Raw genomic sequence first — 25,732 nt, 5'->3', positions numbered from 1 at the left:
CGCTCTTGGTGCAAGAATGGCTAGCCTTAAGTGCCCTGTATTATGTGTATGACACCGTTTTGAAAATGTCTGGAATGAGCTCAATGTTTTTTTTTGTCATCATTCTGTTATGCAAAATATCATTAAAATAAAAATATTTTAAAATAATCCAGCAATGAATTATATAATATATGCTAAATAGCTGCACGCTATCATTAAATTGACAGAGTAAGACACTATACATGTGTGGAGATTGCCACAATGTTAAAGATAAAATTAGAATCCACATTGAATAGGAATAAAAAAGCTTCAAAAAACGAAATTGTGTGTTTTGCAATAGATAAAATTAAGATACAAAATGTCATAGCATTTATCCTTCTGTATTAGGTATTAAAAGGCATTCACATTATCTGAGTGAGTTGGTTGTTGCTGAACTAAATACACATTACAGAACGACAGATTTGTGCTAGCTCAAAAGGCTGACTTGAAAGGCGTGTGACTTTGACGCCTTTACCTGTCAAGCAGCTGTGTAAGCACGTGGGTATTTCTGATTCCAGGCCACACAAAGAAAACAGCTGAAGTCGACTACCCCTTAAGTCAGTGCAAACACGGTGTAAAATCCTGCATTTCAGACTGCTGTTTTAAAAGTTAGAAATATAGTTTCATTATTTTTGATAAACAGAGGACAGATTGACAGTAGGGATTTCTTTTCTTAATGCCTTTTTAAATAAGGATAAGAGTGTTTTTTGATGTTAAATAATAATGACTGTCCTTTAAAAGTGGCGCAGATTTTCAAATTAGGTTTCTGTGCTTAGGGCTATGAATGAATGCGTTTAAATAGGATAGGCAAGGGATGCAGCTTGCTTTTCATATGTGGATTCATCAAAATGATTGGATTTATAAAAAAAATAAAAAAATATTTTGATTATATAAAAAATGTTATTTAAAATAGGTGCATTAAATTCGTTTTTTAATATTTATAATGCCTAATAATGATGCTGTGACCTCCTAGCATCTAAATTGAATTTAAACCGTGCTATACAGCAATAGGGGGTCACTTACATGTGAAATGTCACTTTACCCAGGCGTACAAAACTTATTTTTAGAAGGGTATACAATATACATTTCTGATGCCACATCTCTGGGATATGTAGAGGACATTCTGGGGATGACTATTATGCAAAAACATTGTAGGATATTCATTTTTAAGTGCCCCAAACATCAAAGTCGAAATTGAGTAAAATTCACTATTTAAATTAGGTTATTCCAATCAGAGCAGCTTTTAAACTGCCTTAGGCTCCAGTACATGCACATTTGTAAGTATAGAATGAATAGCTGACATCTATACTGCTACACAAGCACTCAGCACACTGCTTACAAATATAAATATGTACAAAAAAAACTGGCAGAAGTTATTAAGCTTACCTCTGAATTGCTGGTAGACAGGAATAGAGTGGGTTGCTGTTGCGCTCTCTGTCTCCAGGGTCACTTTGAATTGGTAAAACTGCATGAAAACCTTGCACACAAGATGGAACAGCTGTGAATAGGTTAAAGGTCGAAGTTCTACATTTAGAAGCCTAGCAGGGCTCAGCGCAACATTTACTTTGAAAGACGAAATGGCAGGGCAGGGACAGAAAGAGGTTTTGCTTACTTTTTTGGCAAAAGCAAGTTTTTGTTCACTCATATGAACAGATTGAATAATAATGGTATATGTGAGCTCTTATTAAGACAATGGCTCTGCCATATATATAGCACTAATGCTTTTAGGGCTGAATTAAGGAAACACTGGAAAAGTCTAGCGAAAATGTTTTTATTAGATATGTGCTGTTGGCTATTTTGAAGTTGAAATTGATGGTCACCGAAATGCATAGGAACCTTGAAAATGTTTTTACTGGATGGTTCTAGGATCTGCTTAGGACTAGAAAGCTAATAGTTCTGTTTCTTACAATATTAATTACTCTCTCCTTACCCAATGCTCTGTTCCCTTTGTACTCCTGCTTATACCTTATACATACCGCTTAACAATATTTAGAATGAGAAATGCCCACCTAGCAATGAATTAGGATATTGATAAATTTATGAAAAAAATCTAATGTGCATATTTTCTGTTTTCCTACTGGATTATGGTAAATGTCTTTATCTCATGCTAAAAGGACCATCTGTTGAAGATTGCATTAATTTCTTAGCATGAGCTGAAAGCCATTTTGTACTTGGCAGCCATTTTAGTTAGCTATGTGCTGGCCATTTGCTGTTTCCCTCTCCCAGAGTCTTGCACATGCTCAGATGGGCCTAGCTAGTAGAATGCACCTGTTCCTAATATAGAACTGTCAGGCTGTTCTAACAGATGTCAGCAACTTATTACTCCTCCTACTTGTTGACTGTGCAGTTTCTGTATGACCATCTATGTGCATAACTCTTCTCATGTGTACTTGTACCGCCTTTGTTTCAGCCCCTGTGTGGGTATATAAGGCCCCTGTTCTCTGTACTCCTTAGAAAATGTCTCATACAGGGATTTGAGAATACTGTATGACGCATTTTTTCCCTCTTCAGAGGTTAAATAAAAAGATGTCTTTTATATTACAGCTTCTGTGCCAATCTCTTGTTTGTTGGTTTAAAAGGACCAGGTGTATCAGTGAAGCCCCTGAGAAGGTTTTGATTTCTACACCCCTGCCTGGTGCCGGGTGAGATATCAAAAGGGTCTGAAAATGAGCTGTTTACCCGTAGGCAGGCTGTTGGCTTGGAATATAGGAGTGTGATTCACGTGTTAAAGCCATTAAGTATGTTAAGCTTACGGAGTGTAGATTGAAGATTAGGCCATTCAAGTGAGTTGAATGCCTTTTCGGCATCTGTAAGGGCTACTGCCAGAGGCGTCTATGGAGACACCCTGTTGAGGACTGAAAATCAGTTCTGAGGTGAAGCGCAGTAGATCTGTGGGGGATGAACCCTGACTGGATAGGTGAGAGAATCTGTTCTAATAGGAGCGATAACCTGTTCGCCAGCGCCTTAGCCACGATCTTATTGTCATAGTTAAGGAGTGAGAGGGACCTGTAGGATGCACATTTGGTGGGATGGCAATTGCCTCTTCGTGTATTGTAGGTGGGAGTACCCCCCTTCTCCAAGGATTCTGAATGTACTTCTAGCAAATATGGGATAAGGGTTTGTTTAAAAGTTTTGTAAAACCTGCCAGATAGGCCATCCAGCCCAGGGGCCTTCCCTCCATCTAGTGAGTCTATCGCCTGGAAGATCTCTTCCACCGAGAATGGTTCACTAAGAAATTGAGCCTGTCTGAAGGTAAGCCATACCATCCCCACCTCCTCCAAGTAAGCTGTCCGTGTTGTAGAGGTGGGTAGGAGCTAGGAGGTGTAGAGGGATTTATAGAATGAGACTAATTCACACATTATATCAGTGGTATCTGATACACTGGTACCATCATCGAGGTACAGGGATATACTATGTCCCGCTCCCCTTGGGGGTCGTAGGAGGCATTCAGTGTTCTCCCGGGGCACTCTCCCTCCCCATAACGGCACGCTGCCCCATGCAGACTTGAAAGTAGGGCTTCTTTGTCGGTCAGCTTGTTAAATTCAATCATGAGGATGCCTGCTTATGTAGTGTGGGGACAGGGTTGCCAGGCACATCAATGGTTTCCAATTCCCTTTCGATTCTGGCCAGGTCTCCTCGCAGGGTACATAGCACTCCGAATTGTTTAGCTATGCAAATGTCATGGATATATTCCGTGAAGGCGTCCCATAGGACAGAATGTTGTGTAACTGAGCCTGAATTAAGTTCAAAGTATTTGAGAATTGTGGTGTGGAATTCGAATCGGAATGCTGCATCTAGTAGTGCTGAAGCTGGGAATGACCATCTGCGCGCCTACCCAGTGGCATGAGGGAACGTAACATGTACCAATACTGGGGCTTGATCAGGGAGGGTGAGCGGACTTATCTAAACGTCCCTTAGCCATTGACGGGATAGTGGAGAGGAACCAGTTATTGATATGTGTCCCGATGGAGTGGGGGGCAGAGTGAAAGGTGTGACCTGGTGTGCTGGGGAGTCGCGTGTGCCAGGCATCCGAAAGAGTGGATAGCAAGTTGTGGACGGCCTGAAGTGATGGGTGTTTGCTGCCTCAGCTGTTACCCAATGTGTCATAGCGAGGATTTTGCTATAGGTTCAGGTCGCCGCCAATAAAAATGATATCTGGGTCGAATCTATCCAGGAAGGAGCCTATTCCACTGAAAAAGGATGGGTCGTTGGTGTTAGAAGCGTAGATATTAAGGAACACTGTTTCCCTCCCAGCAATGTTCCAGCCACCAGTATGTACCGGCCCTGGTCATCTGCTGTTGTGGAATGATGGATAAATGAGTGACTGTGATGTATGAGGATGCAGACCTTCTTGGAATAAGAACTATACTCAGTAAAGTATCTATGGGCTCCCCATGACCAGGCAAATGGGGGGGATGTTTGTGGGGGCAGGTGCGTTTCATGCAGGAAAGCAATTTGAATGCGATGTCGACGCAGGTAGGAGAGTACTAGCTTACATTTTCACTGGTTGTTGAGCCCCCAGACGTTCCAGGTCAGCCTGTTTACCTCGACCTCTGCTCTAGGGATACCAATTTCCCATGTTGTTTCCTCCATCGTGTCCAGACATGTGTCGTGCCTGTCTAGCCATTCCCCCATTCGGTCCATTCGGTTAGTCTGGGTGTTGCATCAGCTGTGCGGAATCCCGCCTTGAGTTTGGCCATAATGGCCGCTGTGCCTTTAAAGGGGAAGGGAGGCCTTCAATCCCGTGGTCCCCATTCACGTCCAGTGATTGTCCTGCACAGTCAGCCGTTTTGGGCTTGTCGAATGTGAGCCTCAAGTGTTAGGGGTCTCCTAGGCCAATGATTCCATGCCTATGAAAAATGATTGTTAAGAGGCCGGCTGGGCCGTAGGGCTCCCACGGGGGCAAGAGGGATGGGGGGCACTTATAAGTGGCACAGTCAGGTCTTATTCGCAGTTTCTAGGTGCTGCCCAGTGGTGAAATAGCAAGAGAGGGGAGTCTTATGCCCTAGAGTTGGGGGGGGTGAACAGGGCTCCGCAAGTTTAATGCAGGAGGTAACAGCCAGGAGCATGATTCTTGGGGGATGCTGTAGCCGCAGTGTGGCGCACCCCAGATGGGGAGGAGGATTGCTAAGCTAGTTCATGAGGGGAATAAGGCAACTCTTGTGTGGCGATCCGGCGTGTGGTGGGTGATCTCTGGCCTGGATAGGTGGAGGCCTGGAAGGTGATACTCCTCCCTGGGATTAACGTCCGGTGGTGCCCATCAAGTTGAACAAACAGTAAACTCCAGGCCTTCGCCAGGCCACGACTGCCTAGCCAGCTGCTTTGAGACTTGCGTAGTGCTTCAGTGTGGGTGGCGGAGAACCAGTGGGCCTCGGTTCTAGGATCTCCCGCAGTCTCTGTTACATCAGGGCCTCTTGAGTGGGCCGGGCTGCTCCACACCTCTGTGGTTCTAAAACTGGCCCCACTGTATAGGAAAAAACTGGCAGGGCAGGGGCAACATCTGCAGCTGAAATTGAGAGGGGGAAGTCTGAGCGGGACGGCAGTGGTTTACACGCAGACCCTGCCTGTGGCCCCTGTCACCACAGAGCCTCGAGGTGGGCTGGGCCTCCTCTCACCCTGGCAGCTGGATGGTCATGGGGAGTGCCTTGTCGTCATCTCCAGGCTCCCGGATGGCGCTAGCAGGTCCCCACCAGGTCTGATGTGGGGGATTAGGATGGATGGAGAGTGTTGATATCTACTAACTGCACATTTTTAGGGTGGCAGGCACCGGAGCTTCAATGCCGTGTGGCCATCTTGGTCGATTGCTTGGCCACGCCCCCATATTATTCAATATTAGTGTAATAAAAAATGGAGCACCAGGAGCTGAAAAATGACTTCTGCTGGCAACTGAGGTATGTAGAAAAATACTTTTAACTGTTTGTTGTATGCGTCCTTGTGGATGAGAGTGTGTGTGAGAGACAGTGGGCACAATTTACAAACAGCCTCCACAGCCGTGGCAGAGGCCACGGAGTGTTGAATAGATCTTCATATCTGAGAAACTGCAGTGCAGTGATCCTGCCACACTGCAGAGATTCTGCTACAACCGCAAAGCTTCCACCACGACTGCAGAGGCTCTTTGTGAATCTGGCCCAAAGTGTGTGTATGTGTGAGTGAAAATGAGTGGGTGACTGAAGAATGTGAGTGAAAGTGAGCGACAGTGAGTAAGTGTAACTGTGATTGAAAAAGAGTCAACGGCAGTGATTATGAAGAATAGTGACTACAAGTGAGAGTGAGTAAGAGTGAAAAATGAATGAGTGAAAGGAGTATATGTAAACATCAATGTTATTTTCAAATTCACATGTTGGAGCCAACACTCTTAAGTCTGCCACACTCTTCAACACTCTTGTCACTATTTTGCTTTCTCTTAAAAAATTGTGCCTCTCAAGCATTATATTAGCTTCCTCAGAGTCCTTTTTCTGAAGACGTGCTATTGCCTCTCTGTAATGATCCCAAACATTGTATTGATGCCTTGAATTGGCAAAGAGGAGGTTCTTCCTCAGGAAGATTATCAAAAGCATTTTGCGCTGCATGGTCCAAAGTAGGAGATAATAAACTTGTGTTTCTTGCAGAATCAGAGTTTGTAGTATCTCTTGCTACTAAGAAATTCTCAAAAATCCTCAACGACTGTCTCCATTTTAATGAGGCTTGCTTGGATGTTGCAAAAATGGAGTTGGCTGTGCAACAAGTTGACAAAAAGCCATAGGGAAAAGAAACCTTAAACAGATTGTAATGAATTTCTAAAGAAACATTCAGATTATTATGGGGCAAATCAAACAGGTGCAGGGAGTTATGGGATGAGTGTGCGCGCACCACATGAGTATGCACAAGAAAATAGCTCAGAAAGAGGAGTTTGAGCAACGCATACTCAAACTGGTACACACACTCCCTTAGAACCTGCTCCAGACAGTGTGCTGGGGCTCGTGCAGCCCACCAACACCAGTAAACCCCACAGGACTGTAAAAATCCCAACGTTCCTTAAATTCTGGCACCAAACAGCTCACGGTGTGGAGGTCCTCCGTAATACTCCTCTGACAATACTCCTTCTCTGGCCTTCCAACCCGCGTCTTCTCTGAGCTGCAAACTCTGCTGTGAGCCGACCACTAGCCACTCCCATCAGATCCGGTATAGTCGCCAATATGTTGAATATTGGTTTATTTTTATGTATATAATGCTCATAACTGAACTGTGACCTAATAGTCCTAAAGCTTTCAGCAACCGTCAAGCGGAGAAACCCCAGTGTGCCAACCTTTATACAATCCAGAACATGGAACTGTACAATAAGAACAACACAAGGTAAAACATTCAGTTAACATAAAATACATACAAATCATGTTACTTTTAATAAATAACACAATACCATGCTGTAATCATATATTTGAGTCCATGAGCTCCAAAATTGTGCACCAGCTTCATACTATTGTCCTGCAGAACGAGTGTAACACATTCTTTACACTTGTTATTTGTGTGATACTTCCATTTTTAACAATCCCTATGACCTCAGTGATATTACATTGATGGCAGCACCCCCGCTCTGAAAATTGTTCTGACACCCACTGACTGTAGTACTCACAATCATAGCTCTTACTATGACCTTAGTGGAAGTTGTATCTAACTGTATCCTGTGATTCTGAAATTTTATAAATTGTTACTATTGGTGCTAACAGCAAGAGCCAGCATGCCCCCTAAAATAGTAAAACAAGTACAAAATGATTCTAACTAAATGCCAGTCATAAGTGTGAAAAAGTGCCCTCTTTCTGCATTGTAGCCCCCACTTTTTGCTGAACTGCTAATGTGCTTTGAATGAGTGTGCCCTGGGCTCCTGCCAGTCAAGTTCCCAGTCCTAAGTTATTTCCCTTAAACTGTATTGAAAACAAAACCCAATCGACATCTCTGGCCACAGGTCAGCCACTTCTAAATGGTACCACAGGTACACAGGGCACTGTAACCAGAGAGGGCCTCTAAGGGCTGCAGCACTTATTGTGCCACCCTTGGAGGTCCTGTACCTTTGCACTCACAAACTGCCTTTGCAGGCTGCATGTCTTGGTGCAGAACAAAGTGAAGAGTCGACATGGCACACATCCTTGTGTGCCATGCCTACAACCCACTGCCATGGCATAGATCACTCACCTCTCTAGCTGGGTGCCCTATACCAGTGGTGAGGGTACAGGTGCGTGAGCTCTGTACCCCTACAGTGTCCATTCTTAGACATTGTAAGTGCAGTGATGCCATGGAGAGTATATGGTGCTGGGAGTTTGTCATTAGAAACTCCACAGCACCACAATGGCTACACTGAAAACTTTGGTATTAAACTTCCCAGCACATCAAACCCACACTGATGCTAGTGTGGGATTTAATGAGAAATGCACAACGAGGGCATCTTAGAGATGCCCCCTTAAAAATGACCTACCACTAGTGTCCAGGCTGAGTGGCGGCTTTCACCTGCCACCACCAGACATGTTTCTAGACCCCTGGGTCAGAGACTGCTGCTCTCAGGGGCCTGAAACAATGCATATCCTGTGACGGGGTGCCCAGCCTCCTCTCCCCGGATGGGCAGGGTCTACGAAGAGGAAGCTTTGAAGGCTTGCGCCTTTGTGAGCTACCCCAGGCCACTTGCTGCTTTCAGCAATTGGCCTTGGGAGGGAGGACCGTTGGGAAAAATCAAGTGAGGAAGAGAGGTGTGCCTACCTCTGCCAACTCCACCCTTTAGGTGGGGGAGGCAAGGTGAAGCACAACTCTCAGTCCCTACCATCTTGTAGATGGGGGAACCCAGCCAACCAGGGAAAGGCTTATGCCCCCTCCCACTGGAGGGGGGCTTGATAGGGGGTGTACCCACCCCAGGGAAGGGACCCATTGGTCCCAGCCTTTTACCTACCTGTAACAACCCTAAATTAAGTATTAAGGGGCACCCCAGAACCTTGCTTCCTCAGAAAACAAACCAGAAGAAGAAAAGAAGAAGGACCGAAAAGCCGTGCCGAAGGAGGACGACCACCGACTTGGCCCCAGCCCTACTGGCCTGTCCCCACCTCGAACCTGCTCCAGTGAAATACTGGTGTGTCCTGCAGCCAGCAACCTCAAGAAACCCAGAGGACCTGCCTGCCTTCCATCCCAAAGACTCTGTCTGCCGTGAACACCAGATTTGTTCAACAACTGACTCCAGCTCTGCAAGGTCTGCCCCACTCTGCACCTGATGTCCCCGGCCTGAGTTCGAGTGGCCCAACACCAAGAGGAGGTCCGCGCAGCAATCCTGACCCAAGATTTGGTGATTCCTGACCAGCCTCAAGCCTCCAGCCGACGCCTGCAGCCTCAAACCGGTAGGTCCCCCAACCGCGACCAGGAGCTGGTAAGAAGATCAGACCCTAAAAGGCATCCCTGCACCCGACGCCCCATGACCTTGGGTGGCCCAACCGTCAGTGCCTAACCAACCCCCAAACTCCCAACTTACCTCTCCAAGTGGTGGTCGCACCTAGAAGACCTTCGTCCCCAAGCCTACAGTGTGTTTGCAAACCGGAGACACCCCCTTGAAAGCTACTAGGAGCCCGACGCCAAAACAGCACTCTGCCCTCGGCCGCCCCAGTGCCTCTGAGGGTGCACCTTTTGTGCTGGCTTTGAACCCCCATTTGCCCTGAGGTTACGTCTAGGAGCTTTGCTCCCACAACCCAGTGGCCTGCACGTCAGCAGCCACCAACCGGAGGCCCCCTATCCCCCATTTGATAACATTGGGTCTCCGCACTCTGCACCCAGCTGCCCTAGTGCCACTGAGGGTGTAACAAGATTGCATCCTTGAACCTGGGGAACCCCTGAGTCTAACCCCAGAATACCAACTACCACAACAAAGTACTTACCTTTGAACCGATAACACTATTTCCCTACATAGGATAACATTGACTGTTTTTCAATGAAAAGTTTCTAAGTGTGGAGTTGGAAAGTCAATGAAAATCTTTTACAGCTGTACTGAATAACAAAAATGCTTTTACTTACCTGTTTACAGGAAATATCCCAGTGTAGTATCCAGGTATACTATGCTGTGTAAGAAAAGTAATATGAAAGTAATGTACTGGTCATTTTACTAAAAAGCCCATTCAAAGTATATGTACTGTAGCTCCAAAGAATTGCATTTTTAATAACAATACTGTAATCAAAAGAAAGTGTGTATACAATTGCAATCCAAACTGTATTTACAAACTGCATTACTACTGTAAAGTATTTATTGCTTACCTCGGCCAGGCTAGCTAAAGTTCTAGAAAATAAAATAACTAAAAAAATATTTGAATACAAAAACAATTGGTCTGAAGTTCACTCTTTAAGTGTGTGAAATCATTTGCTGACTGAGTGTTTACAACAAATGCTTAACACTGTCCTCTGATAAAGCCTTACTGCTCGACCACACTACCACTTATTGAGAGTGAGGTCCTATCTACTTTACCTCTGCCTACCTTTTGGGTTCCACTGGACTCTGTGCACACTATACCTGACGTTGGTATAGTATGTACAGAGCCAGCTTCCTACAATAGGTGAATGCAAATGTATTAACACATTTTATGTTTTCTGATATCAAAGATTAGAAAGCATGGTATTCTATCAAAAGCAATAGGAATTCAATTTCTTTCTCTCTGGGCTTGTAAAACTCATAACATCAGCAGAGCAAGCTTCTGGGATACATAGAGGAAGCTGTGTGGATATGCAGACTGATGGTAGCCAAGATATATAGGATAAAGAAACTCTGACATACATTGTATGGATATTGCGTAACTGGAGCAGTTCAGTGACCATACACAGGAGCAAGGCCACAGGGCGATTCAATTTCTGCATGGTAAAATATAGGAGCAAATAAATAAAAGATTATTTAATACAAACATAAATATTAAAAATACTTTAGTGCTAAATATTAACATAAATATATTAAAGTCAATTTTCTGAATTTTAGGTTAAAGAATAAATTCCCATCTAAATATAAATTACTATGCATTAAGTGTTAAAAGTAATGTATAGAATTAAATACAATTAATTTAATTATATTGTGATAAAAATAATGGTTAAATTAGGTTTTTAATTCAAAATAGGACATTAAAATACAAACATAATATTTATTTTATATTTTTCCTATTTAAATTTGATGTAACATTTTTTTCATGGGGGTTTTGTTTTAATTCTCTACCTCTATTCATTTCTATGAGAAGGTGTTGCAGTACCAGTGGTTGGCCATACCTGGTGCTGGATTTACTACTTTATTTTTAGTAGTAACTCACACTTGGATTCTGTAAATAAGCAAAATGTAGAAAACTTTCTCAAAAGTGTAAACTACTCAATCATATACGTTACCATTTTGAACAAGGTCCTAAATATATTCCTCCACTACTGCACCCATTCTGCTGACAAACTCTATCCAATTTCCCTCGACACACTCATGTTTTGATAATGTGTACGAAAGGAAGCATTCATCACCAATAGAACCACTACAGCTAATTTTCAATTGCTAAACATGCACCAAATGTGCTCACTGTTACCATTTAATCCAGCAAAAAAACTAATTAACTCATTCATCTTCAGGAGACTTGAATAATGCAGTATTCTCCTGCTGGGCCTTCCCAACTCTTCAACATACTGGTAAACAAAGTTTGAAACTTGGCTGTCTGCACTGTGCTCTTTTTAAGAACACCCCCAAATCAGTGCTTAAATTGAACCAGTGGTTTCCGGTGCTCTGCAACAGCACCTAATTGTCAACAGCCACACTTTTTAGTTATAAAAGTAAAGTTTAATAAGTAGGAAAAAGAGAAAAAACAGGTAGCAAATACACAATATAATATCATTACAATGTACTGAAAAGATTTGAACAATGATAAAATAGAACAGGAACAATTTTGCAATTGTATGTAGAAAACAGGATAAGAAGGAGAGTGAACAAGTAATTAAAAATGGCAAAAAAAAAGAAAAGAAATAAAAGCACTTCTAATGTGATGTAATTAGCATAATTTTAAACAGTAGGTAGTGGAATTACAAAAATCGGCGAGTACATATCATCAGTGAAACAAAAGAGCAAAACATTACTATTAGTACGGAAGCTCTAGGAAGAAAAATAATATATTCAAGGAGGTTTAGAAACTTCATCAGTAAGTGTTGATGTATAAAATTCCTTGAAACTGAGGAATCTAGAAAAATGGTTACTGCAGAGAATTTCGTTTAATAATAAGAGACATTGAGACAGTATGCGCTCTATCTAGTCTATGATTATAACAAACACCATAGCACCATGCTTAACAGGAGCTATTCAGAGCATTCTTCCAATTTTTAGTATAATTTGTTGAAATTAACCCTCAGAAAGAATACCTAAAAATAAATTAATAAATGAGAAATGTATATGTGTATGAAAAATAGAGTTATATTGTTTACACACTTGTAACCTAAATTGATAGATTGGGGGAACATTCAAATAAAATATGTTTAATATCAGAAATTGATGCAAACAGGACCAACAAGAGGATAAAGTTGGTCAATCAAATTTGTGTAAACAAACAGAAGTGATTAGAAGGCGGTTATAAATTAAAAAAGAGAGTTTGAATTGTGTTGGCAGCATGTGATGTTTTGCTAATTTTAAGCCATAATTTGTTCCACAAAGGAATAGGAAAGGAGGTGTGAAGATCTGCTTCCCATTGTAATTCTATGGTTGATTTTTGGTGATCAACGGGGGGAGAGGTAAGGTGGGTATATATATGAGAATCATTTGGGGCAGTTAGCAGTATCAGTGACTGAAGTTATTATTGATATGAAAGAGGGAAGTGAAAGATAGATTGAGCTTGTGAAAAAGAGATAGGTGAATCGTTATGTATCAATTGAGTCCATAATAGAGCTTTATTTCTCCAGGTTTTCCAAAAGATAGTTTTGTTATTAATTTTAATCAATGTATTATACCAGATCGAGGATTGAAGGAATTGATCTAGAAGTGAAAGAGATGAAATGTAAAATGGACGCAAAATTCTACAAGCATTTTTGAGAATAGGAATAGACATGGAAGAAGGGCATTGAGTAAAGGACAAAAATTCTACGAAAGCGAAAGTTTGAATAAAAGATAACTCCAAACTCTGGATTGCTATTGGTTTTATAACCGCTGAGCAAAACATTGCCCGTAAGTGGGGTGTGCCCCAACCCGCCGAGGAGTGGGAGCGGGATATGGACTGGTGCATGTTAGCAGAAAAGGCGGTCTACATGAGTAGAGGATGCCCCAAGAAGTGAGATCGGGTATGGAGGAAACGGAACAAACATAGTGGCAACATTTGTACTACCCCCTCTGCTCCGGGAAGTGGCCCACCATGGTTAATGCATTCCACAGATGCCACCACTGATGAATAGGGAGGGGAAGAGAGACCGCACGGCGACATACGAGTATGAGAAGCATAACTGTTTTATCTGATGTGCGCTGTTTTGTCTATAATGATGTATGCTGTACTGACACCTTCAATAAAAAAGAGTTTACAGAAATATGACTTCAATTCTGACCATGAGGGTGATGGAATTGTGGGTGGGACATCTTGAAAATGTATTGACTGTTTTAAAAAGAAAGGATTTTGATAAGCCTGAAAATGAGGAAAATTAACTCCCCCCTGCTGGTTCTATCATTGTAGTTTGGACAAAGATATACAGTGCTTTTTTTATTATTCCATAATAATGCAGTGAGAATAGAATACATTTTTTTTAAAGTAGAGATGGGAAAGTTAATTGGAAATGCCGAAAGATAGAAATGAATAATGGGGACTAACATCATCTTAATACAATCTAACCTACCCCACCAGGAGAGAAATAGTGTATTCCATCATAAAGTAAGGTTATATAAAGTAGACAGTATATGTATGAAGCCCATTTCCCGTTAGCAAACGGGACGATTCTCAGAATCGGCCCGTTTGCGAACGAGAAAAAGCCTTTTGGGATGTATCATCCCAAAAGGCCCTCGCAAAATAGGGATTCGCAAAATTTGCGATTCCTTATTTTGCGAAAGCATTTTAGGAATTGCAAATTGCAATCTTTAAATGCGATGTAAAAGGCACCCAAGTTGTGCGATTTCTCCTTAAGAAATCGCAAATTACCACCAACTTCAAACTGGTGGTAATTTGCGATTTCTTTGAAAATTCACTTTTTTGCATTTTTCAAAGTGCCATGTGGTGCAGGGAATGTATGTCTGCCACATGTGCACCCATGCACATTTCAGGGGTGCAAAAGGGTGTCCTTTTGACACCCTGGCACCCTTGAAATTGCATTCTCAGTTTGCGATTCTCTAATTGAGTCTCCAATTTAGTAACATGAGTTTCCTGTAACAAAGCAATATTAGCATTAACAATGAGTAAGAACTCTTTTTTCATTAGTAGGCGAGCCTAACCCTTCCAAGTAATTACGCCTAAAGTCATGAGTAAAGAATTGCAGTGAAATTAGCGTACTCTATAAGTAAAGAATACCAATTTTGTACATTGTTTAACTGAGTAAGAAATAAAACCATAAATTTCTTAGCAGCAAGAGAAATATAACAGAAAATAGCACATTGAAAGGGAAGGAGCAAGATGAAGAATACAAAATAAAGAAGAGATAAAACATAGGAGAGAGTATGAAAATAGAAGGACAGAAAAGGAAATGCAGATAGAGAAAAGAAAACATGAAAAGGATAAAAGAAATAAGGATGTTGACAGCAACAAAATAAGATAAAAGACGGTAACTAGACATAATATCGAAAAAAAAATATCGAGTAGCCAGAATATCGAGTTTTTAATATCGAATGGACAGAATATCGACTTGCAAAAATATAGTGGTGAAGAATATCGAAAAACAGGTAAGAAATATCGATTGCAATAATATAGAAGTAAGTAATATCGACAGTCATAATATAGTTGTTAAAAATATCGAATTTTTTATAGTGTTTTAAGTGTTAGTATATGTGTTAAAAGTATGTATTAATATTGGAATGTATGTTAGAATATTTTTAAATTAATGAATTTTATGTTTTTTTATTTTTTTGTAATTTAATTCCGTAGCGGGTTGTGGGTTTATAGGGGAGTAGGGTGGGAAGTAATTTAATTATAGTACATTAAATAATAATTTATAGGAATTATTAATTATTTTTAATTTAATTTTGCGTTTTACTTCTGTTGCGGGTTGTGGGTTTATAGGGGAATAGGGTGGGAAGTAATTTAATTATAGATTATTAAATAATAATTTATAGGAATTATTAATAATTTTTAATTTAATTTTGCGTTTTACTTCTGTAGCGGGTTGTGGGTTTATAGGGGAATAGGGTGGGAAGTAATTTAATTGTTATTAGTTAATTATTAATTGGTATTAAAAATTAATTGGTTGTTGATGAATTATTAATTGGTAAATAATTAGTATTAATTGGTAATTAATTTGTATTAATTGTTTAATTGATAATTATGTTAATTGTATTCATTTAATATTTGTAGCGGGCAGTGTGTTTATAGGGGAATATGGTGGCAAGTAATATAATTGTAAATAAATAATTATTTAATTTATTTGTGTATATTGTTAATTAATATATCTTTAATTTAATTTTGTGTTTTACTTCTGTAGCGGGTTGTGGGTTTATAGGGGAATAGGGTGGGAAGTAATTTAATTGTTATTAGTTAATTATTAATTGGTATTGCAAATTAATTGGTTGTTGATTAATTATTAATTGGTAAATAATTAGTATTAATTGGTAATTAATTAGTATTAATAGTTTAATTGATAATTATGTTAATTGTATTCAATTAATATTTGTAGCGGGTATTGTGTTTATAGGGGAATATGGTGGGAAGTAATATAATTGGAAAAAAATAATTATTTATATAATTTGTGTATATCCTTAATTAATATATTATAAATTAATTATTAATTGGTATTATTTGCATTTATTAATGTTTGTTATTGAAAAACAATTGTTTGTTAATTAATTATTAATAGTTAATTAATTAAACAAAAATGTATTGGTATTTATAAATAATCAATTCTTGTGTGATTGGTAATTAATTGTAATACTTGTTTTTGTATTAATAATTAATTAATAAAAAAAAAAAATACATTTATTATTTTCTCTACTATTGCACTTACTTGAGTGGGAATAGTAATTTTTACCCCTACGCTATCCAATGCTTTCCCTATTATTGCACTCTCTGGAGTGTGAATAGTAATTTTTACCCTCCCGCTATCCAACACTTTCCCTACTGTTGCATTCTCTGGAGTGGGAATAGTAATTTTTACCCTACCGCTATCCAACGCTTTCTCTAGTGTTGCACTGACTGGAGTGGGAATAGTAAATTTGACCCTCCCGCTATCCAACCCTTTCCCTACTGTTGCACTCTCTGGAGTGGGAATAGTAATTTTTACCCTACCGCTATCCAACGCTTTCCCTACTGTTGCAGTCACTGGAGTGGGAATAGCAAATTTGACCCTCCCCCTATCCAACGCTTTCCCTACTGTTGCACTCTCTGGAGTGGGAATAGTAATTTTTACCCCTAAGCTATCCAATGCTTTCCCTACTGTTGCACTCTCTGGAGTGGGAATAGTAATTTTTACCCTACCGCTTTCCCTACTGTTGCAGTCACTGAAGTGGGAATAGTAAATTTGACACTCCCGCTATCCAACGCTTTCCCTACAGTTGCACTCTCTGGAGTGGGAATAGTAATTTTTACCCCTATGCTATCCAACGCTTTCCCTACTGTTGCACTCACTGGAGTAGGAATAGTAAATGTTACCCTCCCGCTATCCAACGCTTTCCCTTCTGTTGCACTCTCTGGAGTGGGAATAGTAATTTTTACCCCTATGCTATCCAACGCTTTCCCTACTGTTGCACTCACTGGAGTGGGAATAGTAAATGTTACCCTCCCGCTATCCAACGCTTTACCTAGTGTTGCACTCTCTGGAGTGGGAATAGTAATTTTTACCCTCCCGCTATCCAACGCTTTCCCTACTGTTGCACTCTCTGGAGTGGGAATAGTAATTTTTACCCCTACGCTATCCAACGCTTTCCCTACTGTTGCACTCACTGGAGTGGGAATAGTAAATGTTACCCTCCCGCTATCCAACGCTTTCCCTACTGTTGCACTCTCTGGAGTGGGAATAGTAATTTTTACCCCTACGCTATCCAACGCTTTCCCTACTGTTGCACTCACTGGAGTGGGAATAGTAAATGTTACCCTCCCGCTATCCAACGCTTTCCCTACTGTTGCACTTTCTGGAGTGGGAATAGTAATTTTTACCCCTACGCTATCCAATGTTTTCCCTATTATTGCACTCTCTGGAGTGGGAATAGTAATTTTTACCCTCCCGCTATCCAACGCTTTCCCTACTGTTGCACTCACTGGAGTGGGAATAGTAAATGTTACCCTCCCGCTATCCAACGCTTTCCCTACTGTTGCACTCTCTGGAGTGGGAATAGTAATTTTTACCCCTACGCTATTCAACGCTTTCCCTACTGTTGCACTCACTGGAGTGGGAATAGTAAATGTTACCCTCCCGCTATCCAACGCTTTCCCTACTGTTGCACTCTCTGGAGTGGGAATAGTAATTTTTACCCCTACGCTATCCAATGTTTTCCCTATTATTGCACTCTCTGGAGTGGGAATAGTAATTTTTACCCTCCCGCTATCCAACGCTTTCCCTACTATTGCACTTACTGGAGTGGTAATAGTAAATTTTACGCGCCCGCTATCCTACACAGAAAATATTGAATATTTTTAATTAATATCACGTTAAGATATATGTATTAATTTTTTTTTTTTACTTACTTTAATTATTCATTAAGTTTACTGTTATTTAAGTATTTTTAAGTATGTGTCAGTTAATTATATGTATTATTTCATTAATTTAACATTACTTTTAAAACATTTAAAAAATTCGATATTTTGACTAACTATATTATTTACAACGATATTTTGGATTCGATATTTTTGTAATTTCCTGTTTGGAGATAGGACTTCGATATTTTGGTATTCTATATTTTGGCATCGATATTTTTGTAAGTCTATATTTTTGTAGTCGATATTATGTCAGTGATCCATAAAAGACATACCAAGTACCAGAACAAAGTAATCAGGAGTGGTTCGACCTAAAAAGGGAAGATGACAACAACCGGGTTCCAGAGACAGCAGGAGGGGAGACATCCAGACCATAGATATGGGTATAAATAAAAGAGGATTTGCTTGACACAAAACTTAAAGAGTGTACCTAAGACGTGAAGAAAAATATATACATTACTATCTTCTACAAAGATATACCTTTAAAAGACAAATAAAGTATGAAATTAAAGGGTAGGTGTACCTAGACATGGAAAAATAAATACATCAACAGCAATGTGAAACATAAAAAGAAAGTTATATCATGTCTTCAAGTAAAAGGGTATTTAGAAGTGTCCTTGTTTCCATTTTATAGTTGTCAATACATTTCTGCAGCATGGAGGAATCTTCGTAAGTTTTGTTAGGGTAAGCTACTTTAAAGAATCACAGATGGAAAAGACTATATCTGGCTCCAAGGGAATGTAACGCAGGTCACATGTCTAGAAATTTCTTCCATCTGTCTGCTGTAGCTTTAGCCAGATCTTGAATAAAATAGAATGGGTTTCCTGATCAAGTAACACCTCCTTAGGTGTTTGCTGCTTTGATAACTGAGCAGATCTTGATATTCCAGAAGAAATATTATGACACCCTGAGGTTTTTGTGATGAGGAGGCATGTTGATATTGATGACCAAGTCTATGAACACATTGTATGTTTGTTATATGGCCGTTTGGGTCACTGGAAACATTGTTAAGTTAGCATGAGCTCTGCTGCCATGATGCTGCTTTTGCACAAGTTACTCCATGACATTATTTTGTAAGACTCTGTTTGTGTCTTTCATATGAGAACCGTCTGCTTTCCGTGTTCTCTGCCTGTTCCTGGAGTTTAGTCTGAACGCGATATGCAAGGTCAATAACCAATGCCCTTGCATTAAAAATTTCTAATACATTCCACCCAAGCCATTCTTATAGGTACGGACCTTGAATAGTCTGAATTGTTACACTTGTAAGAGTGTGATGGCTAGTAGTTGTGTTGGTACTATCATTGGGCAATGGGTGTTACAAGCTACAGTGGCTAAAAAGGGCCCTGGTATTTATTTACTTTTACAAAGTTAAGCACTACCCCACCTTCAAAGACCAACACTAGGCCATCTGACCCTCTGCCAGCAAGAGGGTTATATACAAACTGCTATTATTAGTCCAACCAATAGGCAATGTGAACCCTAGCTACCTGGCACGCTATCATGCTGCACACCAACACTAAACATGAAATATACAAATCACAATTTCTTGACCAAATAACCCTTTGCTGCTTCCGTTTCTAACCCTACCTGTTAAGCACTTCGCTTTGACACCAGGTATACATGCAGTCTAATCATTGGAAAAGGTCAAAATACCACAAAAAGGCACTTGGTCATTAAAAAACTTAATACGTATTTTGCACATTAGATTAGCTAGTGGTAGGATATAGTCCTTTGTTTTTTGTTTGTTGTCTATAAACAAATCAATAGTTTAGCACATTTAGCATTACCTAAACTACTATTTCTCCCAGCATGTAAACAGACAAACGTTCATTAAATGTGTTCCATCACTCTTGCTATGCATATTTCTGATCACATTTTTCTTCCATAGCTTCTAAGTAAATCCATTAAATAAATACCAACATTTTAATAACTCTGTACCTATCCTACGGTATAAAAGGTGTGTTGTGTTCTAGCCCAGTTGATGAGTTAAAATAGGCAGAAAGCATATTGTTCTCATGTGCTTCATAGTGTTTAGAGAGTGAGTTGAAAGGGAATTGATAGGCTAGAGATGTGTTCTGCTGTTGCTGAATGTCAGGCTTATTTAAAGTGATTGATGACATTTGCAGACATGCAGCAGCTCTCAAGTGGACGGAGTTGGCAGTAAAGATTAAAGTGAAGATCCTGGATTGTAAACCATCTGCCAGCCTGAACTAATCACTGAAAATATGGAATATTAGTCATCAGTGGAGGAATGCAGAATAAAAATAACCATAATTGTTACAACAATTGTGACGTTAAGGAAATACATTGTGAAAATGCTTTAGATGAAGAATTAAAGGTTTTGGTAGTATTGCAGTGTTACTGGTTTCGACGTGATCAGGTGAGGTTAAATTGTGAAAGTACGGGTCGTCCGCAATGAAATACACCCTCCGATATGCACTGTGCGATGCTCGATTGACAATGCAATATATAAAGGTGGCAATTACGATCGGGTAAAAAAAAATCCCGTACGACTCGTATCCGGTATTTTTACCGTACGAATCGTACAAGTGCCGTACGAACTGGCAATCACGATTCGCATGGTAAAAAGTCCATACGAACCGCATTGGGAATCATTCCCCACACGTCCTCGGGTCGGAAAATGTGTCCGACACGTTCTCGGACGATTTACCGTACAAACGTGAAAAGTGAAGTCCGACCGAGGAATCACGATCCCACCCGTGCGTCCGATCTCACAACCGTATGGTAAAAACACCGTCCGCAACGAACTCCCATTGCAACCATGGAGACATGAGCCCGCATACGCGCCCAACACTCCCCCCAGCACCCATACGTTCGAGTTGTACTCCCCGTTAATGTACACCCCCCTGTATGTACACCCGTGTACGTGTCGAACCCCCACCCGTGTATGTACACCCCAGTACGTTCGAGTCCTACCCCCACCCCTGTACGTGTCGTACCACCGTCTATGTACACCCCAGTACGTTCGAGTCCTACCCCCACCCCTGTACGTGCCGTACCCCTGTGTACCTACACCCCAGTACATTCGAGTCGTACCCCCACCCCTGTACGTGTCATACCCCCGTGTACCTACACCCCAGTACGTTCGAGTCGTACCCCCACCCCTGTACGTGTCATACCCCCGTGTACCTACACCCCAGTACGTTCGAGTCGTACCCCCACCCCTGTACGTGTCGTACCCCCGTGTACCTACACCCCAGTACGTTCGAGTCGTACCCCCACCCCTGTACATGTCGTACCCCCGTGTACCTACACCCCAGTACGTTCGAGTCGTACCCCCACCCCTGTACGTGTCATACCCCCGTGTACCTACACCCCAGTACGTTCGAGTCGTACCCCCACCCCTGTACGTGTCGTACCACCGTGTACCTACACCCCAGTACGTTCGTGTCGTACCCCCACCCCTGTACGTGTCATACCCCCATGTACATACACCCCAGTATGTTCGAGTCGTACCCCCACCCCTGTACGTGTCGTACCCCCGTGTACCTACACCCCAGTACGTTCGAGTCGTACCCCCACCCCTGTACGTGTCATACCCCCGTGTACCTACACCCCAGTACGTTCGAGTCGTACCCCCACCCCTGTACGTGTCATACCTCTGTGTACCTACACCCCAGTACGTTCGAGTCGTACCCCCACCCCTGTACGTGTCGTACCCCTGTGTACCTACACCCCAGTACGTTTGAGTCGTACCCCCACCCCTGTACGTGTCATACCCCCGTGTACCTACACCCCAGTACGTTCGAGTCGTACCTCCACCCCTGTACGTGTCGTACCACCGTCTATGTACACCCCCCCACCCCTGTACGTGTCGTACCACCGTCTATGTACACCCCAGTACGTTCCAGTCGCACACCCAACACAACCTCCTAAGTACGGAGCGCACCCCAGGCCCCAACATCACTACCGCATGTACGAGTCGTACCAAGCCACACACAATGACAGCACCGTACAACCAAATGGCCCATGTACACACCGTACACACGCTCAAAACGCACGTACACAACCAGGACAAAACAAAACAACACAAGAATACACTATTCGAATGGCACAAAGCCACTAAACATGGCCATCAAACACTAAAAAAACACATACACTGACCTGCAACTGCCAAAAACAAACAGAGGCCCTAAACACCACCACTCCTTATAACACACCCACCCAAAGTTCAAACACAGCCACACCCACCAATGGACCAATAAAAAGGGCCCACACACACAAACCATGAGCCTTTGCAACAGACTCACTGCTGCCAGACACCACAGACAACTTACAGCACCTTACTACAAGCTTCACCACACCTTAACTTGCACACCTTCCCACAACCACCTTCACAAACACCCCCTCATCACATTCACACACACACACACCTGCACAACCACACCCTCACACCCACAACCATCCACACCCCCCCCCACCATCCACACACCCCCCCCACCATCCACACCCACACCCTTCACCATGCCCACTACCAAGAATCCAAAGTTCAGTAACCGAGAGTTGGAGGTTCTTGTCGATGAAATCCTCAGAGTCGAGCCACAGCTCTTTGGAACATTGGTCAGAAACACCAGCATGGCAGCTAAAACAGCCATGTGGCAGACCATCATCGATGCTGTGAATGCTGTTGCGGACACCAGAAGGACCAGGCAGGAATGCCAATCCAGGTGGTACGATCTGCGGAGGAGGGTCCGAGCCAAGATGCAGGAGGAACACAACCAGGCCAACGCCACTGGAGGAGGGCCCTCCCGCAGACCCGTACACTACCAGCCCTGGGAGGAGAGGGTGATGGCCATACTGCCGGTGGAGGCAGTCGAAGGATTAGAAGGACTCCGAGACCCGGGTGAGTACACAAACTACGCACCTCACATGGGGGGAACGTCATCCACAACCAAAATCACTAACAGGCATGCAACCACCCCAACCTATCGCATGACTCAACCACACTCCATGAACACGCACATGCCACTGCCGCCACCATGCCCCATGCACCCAGCTGGACAAAGTCAAGTCACAGGCCACAGAAGACACCAACACATGACACGGTAACCCGGATGGCGGGAGGGTGGGCCCCAAAATTCACATAGTGCAACTCAGAAGCAGACAACAATGCCCTCTGCCCATATGGCCTAGGTCACAGACAGACAAACAGTGTGTCCCCACACAGGAAAGACTCGCCAGCAAATGGGGGACGCCTTGCATCAACACATGGGGGTGAAGGCACTGTTTCGCACATGACAGCAGCTAATGAACAGCCAACACTGTGAAAGAGTGGCAGCACACACCACCACAGCAGCAGCGCACACACAGACACTACACCCAATGGGTGCCTGGAGATCAGAAACAAACTCACTTCAACAAGCCAAGGGCCATTCAATGATCTGCTAACAGTGTGTGCCCAGGAAGCTGGCCTGAGGTGACAGAGGGTGACACACAGAGGGAGGGAGAGGGGGACACAGAGGGAGGGAGAGGGGGACAGAGAGGGAGGGAGAGGGGGACAGAGGGAGGAGGCTGACACACGGAGGGAGGGAGAGGGGGACAGAGAGGGAGGGAGAGGGGGACAGAGAGGGTGGGAGACACAGGGACACGGACAGAGGGAGGAGGCTGACACACGGAGGGAGGGAGAGGGGGACAGAGAGGGAGGGAGAGGGGGACAGAGAGGGTGGGAGACACAGGGACACGGACAGAGGGAGGAGGCTGACACACGGAGGGAGGGAGAGGGGGACAGAGAGGGAGCGAGACACAGGGAGAGCAAATCAGCCGTGTGGCGTGTGGGAATGTCTGCTCGTCAGCAGGTAGACTGCGTGCATGTAGCCAAGGGTGGCCAGTGCCAGAACCCCCCCTCTTCTCCATGGCAAAACACAGGGCCATGTCACAACCTGTTCACGAGCACAACAACAGCTACCTGCATCATATAAGTGTGTGGATCCACTCCATGTGCACATGTACAGTGCTACACAGAAGGCGCCAATGCATGGCCGCCACACCTGCCCACTCCACTGCTGACTGCAGTCACACTTGACGCAGCAAGTGAGATTGTGCCACACATAGCTAAAGGGGCCAAAGTGGTGCCCAAGGGACACACCCATGCACAAGTGCACTGTGAGTGGAATGCAAGACAGATCCTAATTCCAAGAGGAAAAGTGCCAACTTTGAAACTGATGAAACATGGATGTTGCATGCACCAAAATTAACATTGTCTCTCTCACACACAGGTCAACGTCATGGTTCACCCCCCAACACTGGGGGGGAAGACTCACAGGACCCGGATCTGCAGGAGCCCGATCCCACCGGCAGCGACCACTCTCACCACTCTGTGGACGAGCCCAACCAACCTGGCCCCTCTGGTGTTCAACCACCTGCAGCACCTGCGTCAGGTACAACTGTGCCAACCACCACCCCCACTCCTGCCACATCCCAGGAGACACCCAGGATCCCTGCCCCACCACCACAATGCAGCCAGGCTGGCCAGGAGGGACACGGTGTCCCGGGCACCCAGGAGGAGGCAGCCGACAACGCCAATGCCACCCCTCAGGGGTCCCGGAGACCCGATGTACCCACAAGGGCAGGCCAGGTGCAAGTGGGCAGGGGTGGTGGGAGTGGAGGACGGCGGAGGCGCGAGCCTGACCAGTTGGCTGGGGAACCGGTATTTGCCCATGTCCGTAACATCATGGACACCTACCGGCAGGACACCACGGGCATGGCCCAGGTTGTGTCCACCCTCAATGAGATCAAGGGGACCCTCGATGAGATAAAGACCCAGCAGGCCCAGCAACATGCCTGTCTACAGCGACACCAAGGACGGATGGAGGACAGACAGGCTGAGCAAGTGACGGTGTTCCAGGGGATTCACGATACACTCCGTCGGATGGCCGACAACATGGCCGACCCTCCCTGTGCCAGAAGGCAGAGAACATCACCACCCACAGGGAGGGATCAGGAGGAGGAGGAGGAAACATCCGATGGAGAATCCCAGACGTCGTCACGGCCTGCTTCTGAGGGTCCCCGCAGGAGGGCGGGTCGTCCACGGAAAAGACCGTGAGGGTCGGCGCAACATCACCATCTCCCAGGACACCTGGCCTGGCACCTGGCCCACTGGAGCAACAGCATCACAGCATCACGAGACATTCTCTGCCACATGGCCCTGCTGGTCACTGTCTGACCAATGTTGACAAAGACTGTGGCATGGACTATGAGGATTCCCAATGGCAAGGACACCAACTCCCCTACTGAACTTTGGATTCCAAACTCCCGGAAAGCCCCTCACGTTATACCCCCCCCTACCCCCCCACAAAAATAAAAAATTACACCATGAAGAGAAGATGCCTGCTGGTTGCATTATTACCTTACATGTGTCTTGTAAAGTCTAAACATGCCTGAGTTATCTTTTGACTTCAACCATCCACACCCTGGGGCCTGAGTCTGGCACAGGACACACGGGTCACAGTGTATTAGGCAAGACAGACATGGAGCACCATACACACCCGTGATGGGCCCAACCAGCTGAGGGGGTGGCCGCACAACCGTGCCAACAGACACATTGAGTACAGCAACAGTCATGCGCAGAGGTCAGGGATCATGTGGAGTGTCCTGGGGGCACCCAGGTATGTGTAGACAGGTGGCAGAACCATGTCCTGCAAGCTTGAGTCCGGTGGATGCAGAGAATGGGGGCCTGGGCAACGTTGGATGAATGGGGATGGCACATGTCACAATACCCACACACTCATGGACATCATGCCCACTACACAGTCTCAGCCCACACACACAGCTTGCATCTTGCTACTCGACACATTGACACATAGCCACAATCAGGGAATACCATGCCAGACATGCTGGATGCACCGTGGCAACACACCAGCATTGACTGAGAAGAGGCACCTTGGAGG

At 43.6% G+C, this 25,732-nt stretch overlaps 1 long non-coding RNA gene across 1 annotated transcript in view; it reads right to left on the bottom strand.

The window, feature by feature from the left end:
- Window positions 1-25,732, bottom strand: part of LOC146829619 (uncharacterized) — a 431,894-nt gene that overhangs the window by 144,445 nt on the left and 261,717 nt on the right. The window contains exon 3 of the long non-coding RNA XR_014962024.1: window positions 1,405-1,495. This is a non-coding gene — a long non-coding RNA (uncharacterized LOC146829619). The remainder of the gene's footprint in view (window positions 1-1,404; window positions 1,496-25,732) is intronic.

This window comes from Triturus cristatus, chromosome 5_2 (assembly GCF_964204655.1).
Source record: "Triturus cristatus chromosome 5_2, aTriCri1.1, whole genome shotgun sequence".
NCBI classification, from domain to species: domain Eukaryota; kingdom Metazoa; phylum Chordata; class Amphibia; order Caudata; family Salamandridae; genus Triturus; species Triturus cristatus.
The sequence above is the reverse complement of the archived record's forward strand: the minus strand, read 5'-3'. Positions and strand labels throughout refer to the sequence as shown.